This window comes from Peromyscus maniculatus, chromosome 4 (assembly GCF_049852395.1).
Source record: "Peromyscus maniculatus bairdii isolate BWxNUB_F1_BW_parent chromosome 4, HU_Pman_BW_mat_3.1, whole genome shotgun sequence".
NCBI classification, from domain to species: domain Eukaryota; kingdom Metazoa; phylum Chordata; class Mammalia; order Rodentia; family Cricetidae; genus Peromyscus; species Peromyscus maniculatus.
Window position 1 is genome coordinate 45,055,375 of NC_134855.1, and position 14,471 is coordinate 45,069,845.

The 14,471-nt window shown below is 38.3% G+C and overlaps 1 protein-coding gene across 5 annotated transcripts in view; it reads left to right on the forward strand.

The window, feature by feature from the left end:
• The window catches only part of Xirp2 (xin actin binding repeat containing 2), a 143,132-nt gene that overhangs the window by 60,694 nt on the left and 67,967 nt on the right, over positions 1-14,471 (forward strand). Inside the window, exon 1 of one of the 5 annotated variants that reach the window (XM_006972374.4) lies at positions 907-1,092. The exons of the other annotated variants lie outside the window; for them this stretch is intronic. The gene's annotated coding sequence lies outside the window, so the exon portion shown is untranslated. Of the gene's footprint in view, positions 1-906; positions 1,093-14,471 lie in introns of those variants that run through there. 5 annotated transcript variants of the gene reach the window in all.

Sequence of the window (14,471 nt, forward strand, 5' to 3'; positions counted from 1 at the left end):
ACTTAGAATTTGTTAGATCCTGCCAGTGTGGAGTTGAAGGGTAACACTAGTTGACTTCTATCCATCTCCAGTTGGGCTAGCAGGGTGTCCTGAGAAAGGATGGTAGCAATGGGTCTTTAATAGAATTCTCTCAGGAGCATGTGAAATGACTCTGCCTTGTGCCAGATAATTTAATGCAAATAATATGTTTGTTTGGTTTTTTATTCTCTCTGCAAAGACTCTCATCTCTTTCTTCCTTCCAATCTGCCACCAAAAAAAGAAAAAAAAAGAGAGATCTCCTCTAACTCTAAACACTGCAATATAATTTTGCTTTATGAGTGAACACTTGAAAAAGTTTTACCTATCAAGAGTATGTAAATTGTAAATTAAAAATAAAAATGCTATGTTAATCCCAGGGTTATCCCTCTATATTTCCAGCCTCCTGAGTCTGAGGAAGGAAGATCCCAAATTCTTTGCCATTCCGTTTCACACAGGAAGAGCCAACCTTCCAGACAAATGAAAATAAAACAAGAATCAAAGTTTAGCCTCCAAAGAACCCAAGTCAATTATTACTATCCCAAAAGAATAAATAGGCTATTTATTTCTGCTTGCTTTATTTTCATATCCCTAACTCTTAAACTAGTAAAATGATCTTTAAATGCAGGCAATTGAAGGCTCTAATAGCTGCACTTCTTTCGTAACTTAATTCTTACACTATGTTGAGTTCAGACTTCGCTGCGGTCATGGCTGCAGAAGGGAGTTTGATTGACTGAACATGTGTGAGAGCCATGCATACATTGCCCAGGACACTACTTAGCAGTGTGCCCTCAGAGATTCACTTCTGAAAAGAGTGGTTGACTCAAGCCCCACCTATACAGAGCTCAGTTCCTAAAAATAGGTGCTAAGTTGTATCCTTTGGACACAGGGCTAAAATAAATTCAGCAGCCCCATCTCCTTGCTTCATAGACTTCAGTGGAGCTGGTCTCCACTCTGCTAGTAGCTGTCAGGGGACTGGGAAAAGTGCTGTATGTGAAACAGGGAGGGGCCTACTAAGCGAAGAGTTGTGAGTCTATAGATCATTGCCACGGAGTTAGGGTGGATTCTGGTACAAAGGTATGTGTAATATAGTCGTGTGTGTGTGTGTGTGTGTGTGTGTGTGTGTGTGTGTGTGTGAAGGTTAAAAAATGTTCTGCTTTCACTGATGAGCAATGAAGACTAAAAGTCAATTGTCATCATTATAAAGGAACATGATCAGTCTGGATTGGTTCATATAATTGTGCTTAGTCTTATTGGATAGGAAATTTAGGATCTCATATGTTAATTTTTTTGCAATAAATTATTTTCGTGTTTAATATTAAAGAATAATAAGCTTAATAGCCAGTCCTGAGTTAAGTTATTCTAAAGTTTACAGCCAGAAGAGAAACTGAAAAAAATATGGTTTGTCTTTTAAATTAAAAAAAATAAGAAATACAAATGATATCATGGAATCTGATGAGGAACAGAAAGAGTCTGAAATAGTTTCAACTATTCAAGAGAAATGCAGAAAAGTAATTCTTTTTCAGGTTTAGTTTGATTCTGTAGTTTTTGCTCTAGCTATGGGCTTATGTCCTCTGGGAGTCTTATTGGAGTAAGGATTAAAGAACCAGGTTCTTACATGTTTTTCAGAATTAAGGAAAGCATTGCCAGTTGGATCTGCCAGCCCTAATTATGGTAACTACAAACTCAAATAGAGGAGAGGGAGATTGTACTTTGAAGGTATCATGCCCTATATACACTTTCAAATGGATTTTTTTTTTCTGTCTTCAATTGCCTGTGAACACCTTAATTTGGTCCTGTTGTGCTGTGTTCAGATGTTAAGAGACTGAAGTGGTTTGGGAGAACATTAGAAGAGAATCTCCCAAGACACGGTGGAAAAGCAAGGACACTTTAAGATTGCATAATGCAGGGTTTAAATTTAGCCAGCTGGTGCTGAACTGAAAGATATTTTATTTTTACCAGAGCTCTATTTGGTCACTGACAAGCTGTAAGTTATTTGAAACATTTTAAAATTTTGTGTTAAAGTGCCTAAGGACAAGTAAAATATTTACCTCCACTGTACTCAGAGTTATGGATTTTTTAAATGAAAGGACACCTGTTGAGAGTTTTAGATGATATCACAAAGGAGTGGAAAATGTTGGGCCAGAAATTAGAAACTCTGCATTGTACGTTTAAATATCTCTCTGCTTCTTTGCTTGATATTTGAATATTTTACCTTCCTGGTATCAACACACCAGCTAAGAACTAGATCCATTTTTAAATATCACTCAGTGTTTCAGGTGTCTTCAATTTGGCAAACTGCCAGCTGTTTGGGGGGGTGGGAAACGCAGTCTGGAGTATAGGTAGAATGGGGGTTCTTTCATCCAGCATTGGGCATGTTTTAGGTGCAGCTTCCCTCAAGCTCCTGAAAAAATGAAAGTCGACATTCTGTAATGATCACGGGAGGCTTTGCTTCAGAATATGTCCCCACAAAAATGCCAGCACAGGCCTGCTGTCACCTGTGATTATAGGGAGCAGGAGCATTAGCTTTATGCAGGTCTGCTTTTGGGGAGAAAGCCCACCAAGTTCATGGATAATTTACTGTTATTTACAGAAGTGCTGTCCCTGCTGTTTAATCAAGAATTCCAACTCTCACTCTGGATTTGCTACAATTGAAAAGCTTAAAAACTTCTATGCAGCAGCCTTGTTTTTACTTACTTGAAAACTGTTAAGCTTAATGGAATAATTTCAGGCCTGCAGTTGATGTTATCTCCCCGACCTGCGCTCTCTCTCTCTCTCTCTCTCTCTCTCTCTCTCTCTCTCTCTCTCTCTCTCTCTCTCTCTCTCTCTCTCTCTCTCTCTCACACACACACACACACACACACACACACACACACACACACACACACAAAGACTCACTAGTACTAAAAGAGACCATTAGTAAGATCCATCTGATACCAAGCAGACATATAATTTATGAGGCAGGGTTGACAAAAAGTGCATGGCAGGATAGTTTCGAGATTTTTTTTTTTTTATTAACAATCTGTGTGAGACTGGACTTTCTTCTAATTACCTTGTCCCTTCTTATTTGCACTCCACTCTGTCTTTTGAAAATATTCATCACCCTTTGAAATTCAATTAAGTTACATTTTACTTTTTCTCATCTCTGAAAGAAACATTAGTTCATTCAATTTATGCTTTTATCCCCTGTAGAGTGGTGGGAAACACCACCCTTTACAGATCCAGAAAGGCCTTTTCTAGAACACTGATCTATTCCATGTAGATACCTGGTCTCTCTATATTTTCATTAGGTGTTTTGTTGTTCAATTCCTGACACTGCCTCCAAGACATACATTGCATTTTTCCCCCAAATAAGCAGTTCTCCTGTTCCCTGATTCCAACCGGACATTCTACAGACTCAACACAATTCTGATGCTAGTGCTTCACCTTAGCGAGGTCCCCAGAAGACATGGACTGGATCCCACAAGATTACTGTGCCTCTGGAACTGAGAGTTCAGCATTTTCTCCTAGCAAAGTACTGGTTCATGGGTTGCGACTGACCCTCCTCATTCTGATAATTAGTGAAAATGGCTCATGGCACTTAGGAGTGTGCTCTGCTGGCTACCATTATCATGCTGTGAAGGTTATAATTATACTAATATAACATGGAAGAGATGCTCATGGCAAAGCATTGAGAAAGGTGAGAGTCCCTTACCCAGGCCACTCCCAAGACTAAGGGATCTCTGGAGCAAACAGGTTCATTGAGGTGGTAACAGTGTTAGTCAGAAAAGGACTAAGCCCTGGGACAAGTCCCACACCCACCAGCAGCAAGCATAGTCAGACATTGCAGAATATCTGTGGAAGCTAGAGCAAAGAAAGATTTTAAAGCAATATCTCAGGGGAAGGGAATTATGGCTTGTTTCTAAACTCAGCCTATACTGGGGACAGGTGGTAGGGCCAGCTTTGAGACAGGACAGACCACAAGAAGTATCTATTCCAGAAAGGTTGAAGCCTTAAGTAGCTCCGATGGATGACTCCTTAAGGGTTACCACCTGGAGTTTGGAGTCAGGCTTTTATTTATTGTCATTATTAATTATTAATATTATTAATATAAATATTAAATACATCATATATTCAATATATTTATATGATAAATATATTAAATATATATGGGGATTTAAAATATATTTTATTGGTACATCTCAGAGCTGTTAACTGATTAACTGTCCCTATCTTTACTATTTTACATCCTCCATGTATGTAATTAAACTTAGAACTTTCACAATTTTTTCCTATTATCACTAACAGAAACTTACCAAGTCCTTCACTTGAAGTTTCTGTGGTAGAATTCAGTTGGAATCCTTTGTCCCCTATGGAGAAATAGGAGGAGCTGCAGAACATACTAATCTTCTTTTCCTTTGGTCGGGTTTCTGGGCAAGCTGCTGCCATCTGAAGCTAGGTCCCATTCTCCACCCCAGATTCTCAGGCAAACCCATGAACAACACCACCATCAAGGGTACTCCAAAGGTTTCAATGACAAGAATCAGGAACAAAGAACAAGTATTTGTTTCAAGATATGTAATAAATGTCAGCAACAAGCCCTTCTCCTTTAAAAAAGCTTCCTGTAAAATGCAGATTTAAAAACTTGGAATCCTTCTCCTGCAAATTTTACTCCCTAGGGTGTTTTTCCATTTGTGTCAGTAAAAGTATAAAGGTGTAAGAACAATCAGGACGTGAAGGCAGCGGAGATTTTATTTCCTTAGAATCAGCAAATACAGAGGTTTGTGTTTCTTTGGATACATAAAATGACAGTGAGTTCCCATTTAATGCCATGTGAGATTTGGGAATCTCAATGATAGTAAGGAAAATAGTCTAGAGCAATAGTTCTCAATCTTTCTAATGCAGAGAGCCTTTAATCCAGTTCCTCATGTTGTGGTGATCCCCAACCATAAAATTATTTTCTCTGTTACTTCATAACTGTTATTTTGCTACTGTTATTGATCGTAATGCAAATAGTTTTGGAGATAGGGTTTTACCAAGGGGTCATGACCCACTGGTTGAGAACCACTGGTAAGGGGACAAGGGAGAACAGTAAATAAACCAGTAAATAAATAGTGAAGTTGTACCTCTTAAAATGTGGCTAAAAATAATAAAAATTTATACTGATAACACAAAGAACTTTGTGGGTGTTTAAACAACTTAAAATACTGATTTACAGAGAGACCCTGGAATGAGTTATCCATGCAAAGCGTCAAGACAAAACCCCTAGAAACCCACTCCCAGGAGCTCAGCTTAACCCCAGTGTTACTGCTCTTTCCTGGAGTCCTCATGGAATAGCTGCCCTGCCTATGTACCCATACGGAGTACATTTGGAAGGATGTGCATCTTGATAGATCCTGTGTTGTTTTTGTTGTTGTTTTCTTTTTAAAAACAGAAGCAGCCTTTTGTTACTTTTCATATTGTGTTCCACGTTTCTCTTGAAATTAAAACAACTGTCTAAAAGGCAATATGACCATGAAGTCTACAAACACTCAAATAGCGGCAGCGGCGGCAGTCACCTTCTGCTCCAGTGCACCCTCGGGTTTTTCTTCCTTCTCCTCCAGATGGGAGTCACTCCCTCATTCGGCTGGTTTGTCTTTGTGAACCTGTCCTTTTCCACTGCTCTTTCGGGCAAGGTGTCAAGTCCATCTCTTTCTTTCACGTTTTTTCAAATTGGACACAGGATATTGCTGCATTGCCAAGATGTATCTGGTTGTTGAAAAGTAAATAATTGCCAAAGTGCTTCAGGTATACATATAAGATTAAATACAGCACAAGAAAAAAAATTTTTTTTTGTGGGGATTCAATTGGTATTGAATGTTCCTATGTGGTCATTAATAGATCAAAAATAATCATGTCATAAGCCTAATGTGTTTGAAGGCACAGTTTAATATTATAGCTTCCACCCACGTTTGATATGTGTCAGAAGTTCAATAAGGTTGTACTGAATATAAAAAAAAATGTTCAGGTAGCAATTGTTATTCTTGTTTTTAATCTATAAGAACTTAATTGTGTTGAAATGATATGAGATCATAAAGTACCTAGGATTTCCATAAGCAGAGTCACATTTAAAGGACTTAATGCATTAACTTTATTAGCATCACTATTTGGCTTTTGCTTGTTTTAAGTCAGCACTGACACCATAATAAGAATTCAGATTTAAGTTAACTAACTTGTAAACCACTTACACAAATAATTAGAAGTATATGAAGAGCCACCTATATAATTAAGTGGGCCAGGAAATAATGCAAAAACATTTCTGTAAAGTTAAAGCTCCCCGAATGAAACTTTTGAATGTCTATTCAGGGGTCCCAGTGAAGTGGGGGTATTCCCGGAAAGGGAGAGATTGATTATAGTGAGTTCGTTCATATTAGTCAAGGTTCTCTGCTGCAGCTGCAGGCTTCTCCTAGCTGCATTGCCTCTGCTTCTGCTACACACAGAGGCATTTCCCCTGCACACTGCCCAGGGCAGAAGGCAGAAGGCAGGTGTTTCTCTGCTGGGCAATGTCTAGTAGGAGTCTCCACTGGAACACAGGAGGCAACACAGCGGGAAGGCCAACAGCAACAGTCAGCACGCAGACATTTCCCTGCGCCGCACCTTCCCAAGGTGCTTAGGACAGAGGCAGGACCCTGTGGGAGCCATGACTTCTTTAATAGGCAACATCCACTGTGTCCTGCAGGAATGCAAAACATTTATTTTTAGGGGTGGAGTTGTGTGAGAGCATGTCCACTTTCAGCCACTGACTCATTCTGGAGCAGAAATAATTTTAAGAATCACCATCTCTCCACCATACAGAGCCAGACCACAGCTATGCTTTGGCTCTAAAAATTGAGAGAAGTGAAATTTGGAAGGCATGTGTCCACATCTGAGATACTCCCTTTATTTCTCAAAAAAAAAAAAATTCTAATCCATCTCTGGCAATTTTTAACTCAAAACTACTATTTGTAGGTCCCCAGCCTTCTAAATATAAGCAATAAATTATCTCTTAAAATTTCATCTTTACCCCTTTTATTTACTTTGTCACCACAGTTTAACTGATCACAGTTTCTTGGCCCTGTCTTTTCTGTTATTTCCTTTTCTCTCAGTTAAGCTGAGTTATCCTTACATGTGCACACAGCATATGTGTTTTTATATTTTGTACACATTCTTTTCCATAAAGCATAGTAGTACCTATGCTTCTATATTTTTCTCTATTTTTTCATATTCTTGATAAAAAATCATTTGGCTGTTCAAAGAGCTATGAGTAGTCCTCAAATAACAACTAGTATCTATGATATTGTAATAATACATCATGTTACTTTGTGTAAAAATGAGGGAGTCTGACATACACTTGTGTGAATATTTGCATTGATAAAGCTTAAAGTTAAATATTAATAATAGCAACACAATTCCTACAGGATAATTCTAAGGACATATATGGAAAAAGATTCCAGGGTTGGTATATAAAATAGGATTTATAAATACAGTCTTTGCATTTTAATCTCTTGAAGTTAGAAAATGTTTGCAAATGATATGCTTCTCTCTGTGTCTGTCTCTCTGTCTCTCTCTGTCTCTGTCTCTGTCTCTCTCTCTCTCTCTCTCTCACACACACACACACACACACACACACACACACACACACACAACTGTCTCTTTCAACCTCCCACCATTCATTTCTAAAATGTTTATGAAAGACCTCTGAAATATGTTCCTTGATTCTAGAACTCTAACCACCCTTGAAGTGTGTGAAGTTCATTCAGTTGACCAGAGTCACACAAATGTGGTCGCCTAGAGCCATATGAAGTTCACATCACATTGCTATAGATAGTAGAAATGCTAATGGGTTCACCATAACAGGTCAAACATGAACTTAAGCACCAGCTCCTTGGATTTCAGTTCTGGTTCCTACACTGACCAAATGTTGATATTGAGTAAATGGACAACTCGACTCATTACCTAACTTAAAAATTAGATGCTGACCAAGTTTTTCTCATATTACTCTGAGGATAGATATACCCATATTTGTAAAGTGACCACATTCATTCCTAGAACAAAGTAATAAGCTTTGAGCTTTCATTCCATGATTAGTATTTAATAGTAACATTATTGCAACATAGTAATCATTGCCAGTAGGTTCTCAGGGAGCAAGGTTAAGAATATCAATGTTGTCGGTTTCTCTGTATTCTTAATCTTCAAAATAGCAATGCTCCAAAAACCTGTTTAAGAAAGAATTGACTACCTGATTGAATAGATGGTTCTGTTGTTAAAGCAATCCTCTCTTTTCACAGACACACTCTTCAGGTCAAATTAAATTTCTGTGCTTGCTGGCATTGCAGAAAGCTATTAAGTACCCTCTTTCCATTATAATTATCCCAGCACTTTAAACAAATTAACCTCTCTGTTATTCTTTGTGTCAGCATCACATTACTTCAAGACACTAAACTGCACTAGGGGCTCCAATCTTTCATCTCAAAAAACAACTGTCTTAGTCACTGTTCTATTGCTGTGAAGAGACACCATGACCACAGCAACTCTTATAAAGGGAAGCATTTAATTGGGGCTGGCTTATAGTTTCAGCAGTTTAGTACATTATTATGGTGGGGAGTATGGTCCCATGCAAGCAGACATGTTGGTGGAGAAGTTTCTGAGAATTCTATATCTGGATCCACAGGCAGCAAGGAGAAACTCTGGGGTGGCTTAAGCTTTTGAAAATCTAAAATCCCTTCATTTGGTTATTTGTCCCTGTGCTTTATCCAACCTTGGTTTCAACAATTCTTGCTCATATACACCCTCCTCTTTCTCAATAATTAGACTCCCAGCGCTCCACCAGGGGCCTAGCTGTGGATGTCTGCATCCAGATTCCTCAGTCCTTGGATGGGGTTTATGGCACAACTATTAGGGTGTTTGGCCATCCCATCACCAGAGTAGGTCAGTCCCGGCTGTCTCTCGACCATTGCCAGCAGTCTTTTGTGGGGGTATCTTTGTGGATTTCTGTGGGCCTCTTTAGCTCTTTGTTTCTTCCTTTTCTCATGTGGTCTTCATTTACCATGGTCTCCTATTCCTTGTTCTCCCTCTCTTTTCTTGATCCAGCTAGGATCTCCTGCTCTCTTTCCCTCGACCCTCACCCTTCATTGCTCCCACTCATGTCCAGGCTGTTCATGTAGATCTCATCCATTTCTCCGTGTCTTTCTTGGGGTCCCGTTTTCCAGGTAGCCTCACTGGTGATATGAGTAGCAGTCCAGTCATCCTTGTTCCACATCTAGCATCTTCCTATGAGTGAGTACATACCATATTTGTCTTTCTGAGTCTGTGTTACCTCACTCAGGATGATTTTTTTCTAGATCCATCCATTTGCCTGCAAACCTCATGATGTCATTGTTTTTCTCTGCTGAGTAGTATTCCATTGTGTATATGTGCCACAATTTATTTATCCATTCTTCAGTTGAAGGGCATCTAGGTTGTTTCCAGGTTTTGGCTATTACAAACAATGCTGATATGAACATAGCTGAGCAAGTGCTCTTGTGGTATGATTGAACATTTCTATGAACCAAAGGCTGAGGCACCCCCAACTAGATCAGGCCCTCTGAATAGGTGAGACAGTCAGTTGGCTTGATCTCTTTGGGAGGCATCTAGGCAGTGGTACCAGGTCCTAGGCTTGTTGCATGAGTTAGCTGTTTGAAACCTGGGACTTATGCAGAGACACTTGGCTCAATCTGGGAGGAGGGGACTGGACCTGCCTGGACTGAGTCTATCAGGTCGATCCCAGTCCTCGGGGGAGACCTTGATCTAGTGGAGGTGAGAATGGAGGGTGGGCTGGGGGGAAGGGGAGGGGGGCAGGAAGGGAGAGAACAAGGGAATCTGTGGCTATTATGTAGAACTGAATAGTATTATAAAATAAATAATAAAAAAAGAAAGAAAATCTAAAATCCCACCCCCAGTGACACACCTCCACCAACAAGGCCACACTTCCTAATCCTTTCAAATAGTACAACTTCCTGGTGGCCAAGCATTCAAATCTATGAGCCTATGGGGGCCAGTCTCATTCAAACTACCACAACCACCCATAGCCACATTGGATCTTGTCAATATTATGACCTAGTTGTTGAACTCAAAACATCCTCAGATCAAATTTGAATAACATTACATCTTCCGCTCCTCAATCTCAATAGGAACGGATCATGTTCCTCAGGCCACTCTACACATCCCCAGCCTGCACTACCATTAAACCTCCTGTCACCTTGTGCTCTTCTTTTTCTCTGTGTCAGATCCACTCACAGTAACTGAAAGATGGAAAAAGACTTCTCACTCAGGAAGTAGGATCTAATATGGAGAGCTGGGGTCCAGACTTTGGGTATCTTTGGGAATCTACAGTAGACTAAGCAAAGCAGAATCCAATCAACTATGTAAGAGAAAGCAAAAGACGATGAGCTCATGAAAAGATGCAATGCATTGGACATGAGGCAAGAAAATCATGAAGAGTAAAGCAAATCATAAAATCAGAAATGAGTGGGATGTCAGGTACGGTTGCTCACAGCTGTACTGCTAACAGTTAGAAGGCTGAGGCAAGAATATGGCCAAATGTTCAAGGCCTGTCTGGGTTACAAAGAGAATTCCAGGCTAGCCTGTGTACAGACTAAGGTGTGATAGAGGGTTTCTAGGGGAAATTAGATAGGGAGAGTTAGGCCTGGATAGGATCAAGATACAATGTATACACAGAAGAAAATTTCCAAGAATAAAAGCAATGAAAATCAAAGAAACAACCATAACGAAGAAGTAGGAGGACAAGATGTGACAGGACACTCAGATCATGTCAAAATGGCACGTGCTTCTTGATGAAGGTCAAGATCAATTTAGAAGTCTTAGAAGTTCTCCACTTCTGATTTTGGGAGTCGTGAATGTTCAAAGGAGATCTAGTGGCCACCTATCAAGCCTGGGCCTACTGCCAGCTGTCACAACTGGCTTCTCATTCACAAGTCTCATCTGGTCTCATGTTTTAAACTGTTTACCTCACTGAAACCAAATTCAGCTACATCCCATCTACATTTCCTGTGTACATTTCCATTCCCAAGCTACAGCTTTGTGTGTGGGGAGACTTAACATTAAATAAGAGCTCACAGGTTTATTAACAATAGGTAACAGGCAATTAACAATATGTTTACTCATATTTTGCCAAATTGTTACTACATTTATCATTATTTCTGGCAATTACACAATTGGAAAACTTGATACTTGAAACAAATTTGTGAGGAATAAGAAAATAAACGCCATGTTGTGTTTTTAAAGTGTTGGTAACACAGGACTAAGGCATTAGTTAATTTTTTATTGCTAAGATAAAACACCATGACCAATACAACTTACAGAATGGTGATGAAGATGTGACTGTGTTTGGAAGACTTAATTAGCAATATTTTTCTAATAGCATTCTGTGGCTATATAATAACAGAAAAAATTCTGGCAAAAAATTAAATTTGGCAGGAAGACTAACATTTCCTGGGTTTTCTTTTCCAGAAAATATTTTTGCATAATTTTATTTTTCACATGCTCATGTGGTATGCTCATTTCCCCCATACTCATATAGAGCAAATTTGGGGTGATAAGCTGGATTTTATTGTGGGAAACTCATGGTTTCCCAAGCTAAGCATTTGTTATAACTTTCATAGAATAGTCAATTTCAAGTTTCATATAACTTCCTGTTTTTCCTTAAAACTTTCATTGCAGAATTTGACTCACTTTCTGAAAAAAAAAAAAAAAAACAGAAAAGAGAAACAAGGTGAACCAATAAATAATGGGCAATTGATTTCTTAATGTTATTTCAAGGTAAATACAGGGCACTCACTATATGTGTTATGCAAAATGTTAAATACTTGTGAACTTGGCTATTTTAATTGGAAACACCAATTTGCTTTTTGGCAATCAGGGAATTTTAGTCCCAGGTAACAGTAAAAATTTAATACCCCATTTTGCAAAACAGTTTGGATAACTTTGCCACTCACTGTTAGGAAAAACATCTGCTTTTGCCTCCTAGAAATAATTTTTACTTGTTCCATGCCCACAGAAAGACATATAAGGAACATTTCTGGTCACTGGCCAGCCATTAGAATTGAAAAATATATGTGCTGCCATTTGAAAAATAGATCAAATTGAGATTATTGATGTGAAACCATGGTGGACATGGTTAACCTACAGATCAGTAAGATCTGAAACAGAAAGCGATATTGTGTTGCATAGCAAGTATTTAAAATCTACAGTGTTTCAAATATTAAAAGTAACTTTGGAAAAGAAAAGAAAGGATTCCTAACTTTATAGAATAAGTTCCCCTTTAGGTTCCTTTCCCTAAAGCAATAGGAGAGCAAACCAAGTTGAAGAGATCCACTGAAGGTTTTTGGTGGAGAAAATCAACTCATACTAGAAAAGAAATGCAAATTTGTAAATATCTGAAGACTTTACATGGAATTGTGTGAAGAAGTTCAATATATTATCACCTGTACTGCTTCTTACACCAGCACCCCCACTTCTCATCTTTCCCCCTCCCTCTTCTACTACACTTGAATTTAAATAACATGAATCCAGAAAAACTTTGGTTTCAAAGTGTTAATCATGAAGTAGAGTGTTGTTCTTTCAAGATCTGTGAAGAATTGTGTTGGAATTTTTATGGGGATTGCATTGAATCTGTAGACTGCTTTTGGTAAGGTGGCCATTTTTACTATGTTAATCCTAACGATCCATGAGCATGGGAGATCTTTCCATCTTCTGATATCTCCTCCAATTTCTTTCTTCAAATACTTGAAGTTCTTGTCAAACAGGTCTTTCACTTGGTTGGTTAGAGTTACACCAAGATACTTTATATAATTTTTGGCTATTTTGAAGGGTTTTATTTCCCTGATTTTTTTTCTCATCTCATTTTCATTTATAAATAGCAGTGCTACTGATTTTTTTAAGTTAATCTTGTAACCAGCAATATCGCTGAAGATGTTTATGAGCTGTAGGATTCCCTGGTAGAATTTTTGACGTTACTTATTTATACTGGCATATCATCTGCAAATATGGTACTTTGACTCCTTTCTTTCTGATTTGTATCCCCTTGACCTTTAGTTATCTTATTGCTTCAGCTAGATTTTCAAGTGCTGGATGAATAGATATGGAGAGAGTGGAGAGCCTTATCTTGTTCCTAATTGTAGTGGAATTAATTTCAATTTTTCTCCATTTAATCTGATGTTATGGATTAACTTGTTGAATATTGCTTTTATTATGTTTAGGTATGTCCCTTGTATCCCTGATCTCGCCAAAACTTTTATCATGAAAGGGTATTGAATTTTGTCAAAAGATTTTTCATCACCTATGAAATGACCATGTGGGTTTTTTTTTCTTTCGGTTTGTTTATATTATGAATTACATTGACAATTTTTCATATGTTGGACCCTCCCTGTGTCTCTGCAGTGAAGCTTACTTGATCAACTTTTTTCTGTATTCTGGATTCAGTTTTGCAAGTATTTTATTTAGTATTTTTTCATAGATGTTTGTAACATGAATTGCAAAATGGTCTTTTAAGAAAAACCCAGAGCCAGATATTGGGGTAAATGCTCAAAGATCAGAGAGACAAAGGAACAAGATACAGGTACTTCTTACCTCTCCAACTTCACAAATCCTCTGACTGAATGTCTCTGAGTCCTTAGCCAAAAAGGGTCCAGCCGAAAAGGGCTTTAGTTCCAGTCTCCTCAGGCCTTATATACCTTTCTCTGCCAGCCATATCACTTCCTTCCTAGTGCTGGGATTAATAGTGTGTATGCTTCCCAAATACTGGTAGCAAAGGCATGAGATCTCAAGTGCTGGGATTTAAGGTATGTGCCACCACTGCCTGGCTCTGCTTTTCTACTAGACTGACTCGATCTCATGTAGTCCAGGGTGGCTATGAACTCACAGAGATCCAGACAGATCTCTTCCTCCCGAATGCTAGGATTAAAAGTCTGTGCCACCACTGTCTGATATCTATGTTTAATTTAGTGGCTTCTTCTGTTCTCTGATCTTCAGGCAAATTTTATTAGAGTACACAATATATTACCACATTTCCACTTTTTGTCTAAAATAATAAAATAATAAAAGAAGGTTATAACTAATATAAGAAAACTATATACAATAAGTATATACAATATATACACTCAAGAATTACATTAACAATGTCTAGTCTATAAACATTTGACAAATTCAGAGAAAATAATCTATCCTACTTTGGTGAGTCCAAAATGTTGTACCTAATTCACTTTCTATCCTAATTTACATTACCAGCCCAAAACTGTCTTTTGATATCTTTCAAACTTATAAACTATACAGCCCTTTAGTGAGTTTCTTTTCTGAATTTGTTAACAGGGAAAACTATAACTGTAACTGTCTAATCTTCAACTCCCTCAGAGACCTGAGATGAAAATAATATTAACTGAGTTAGCAGAAAGTACAAACAAGCA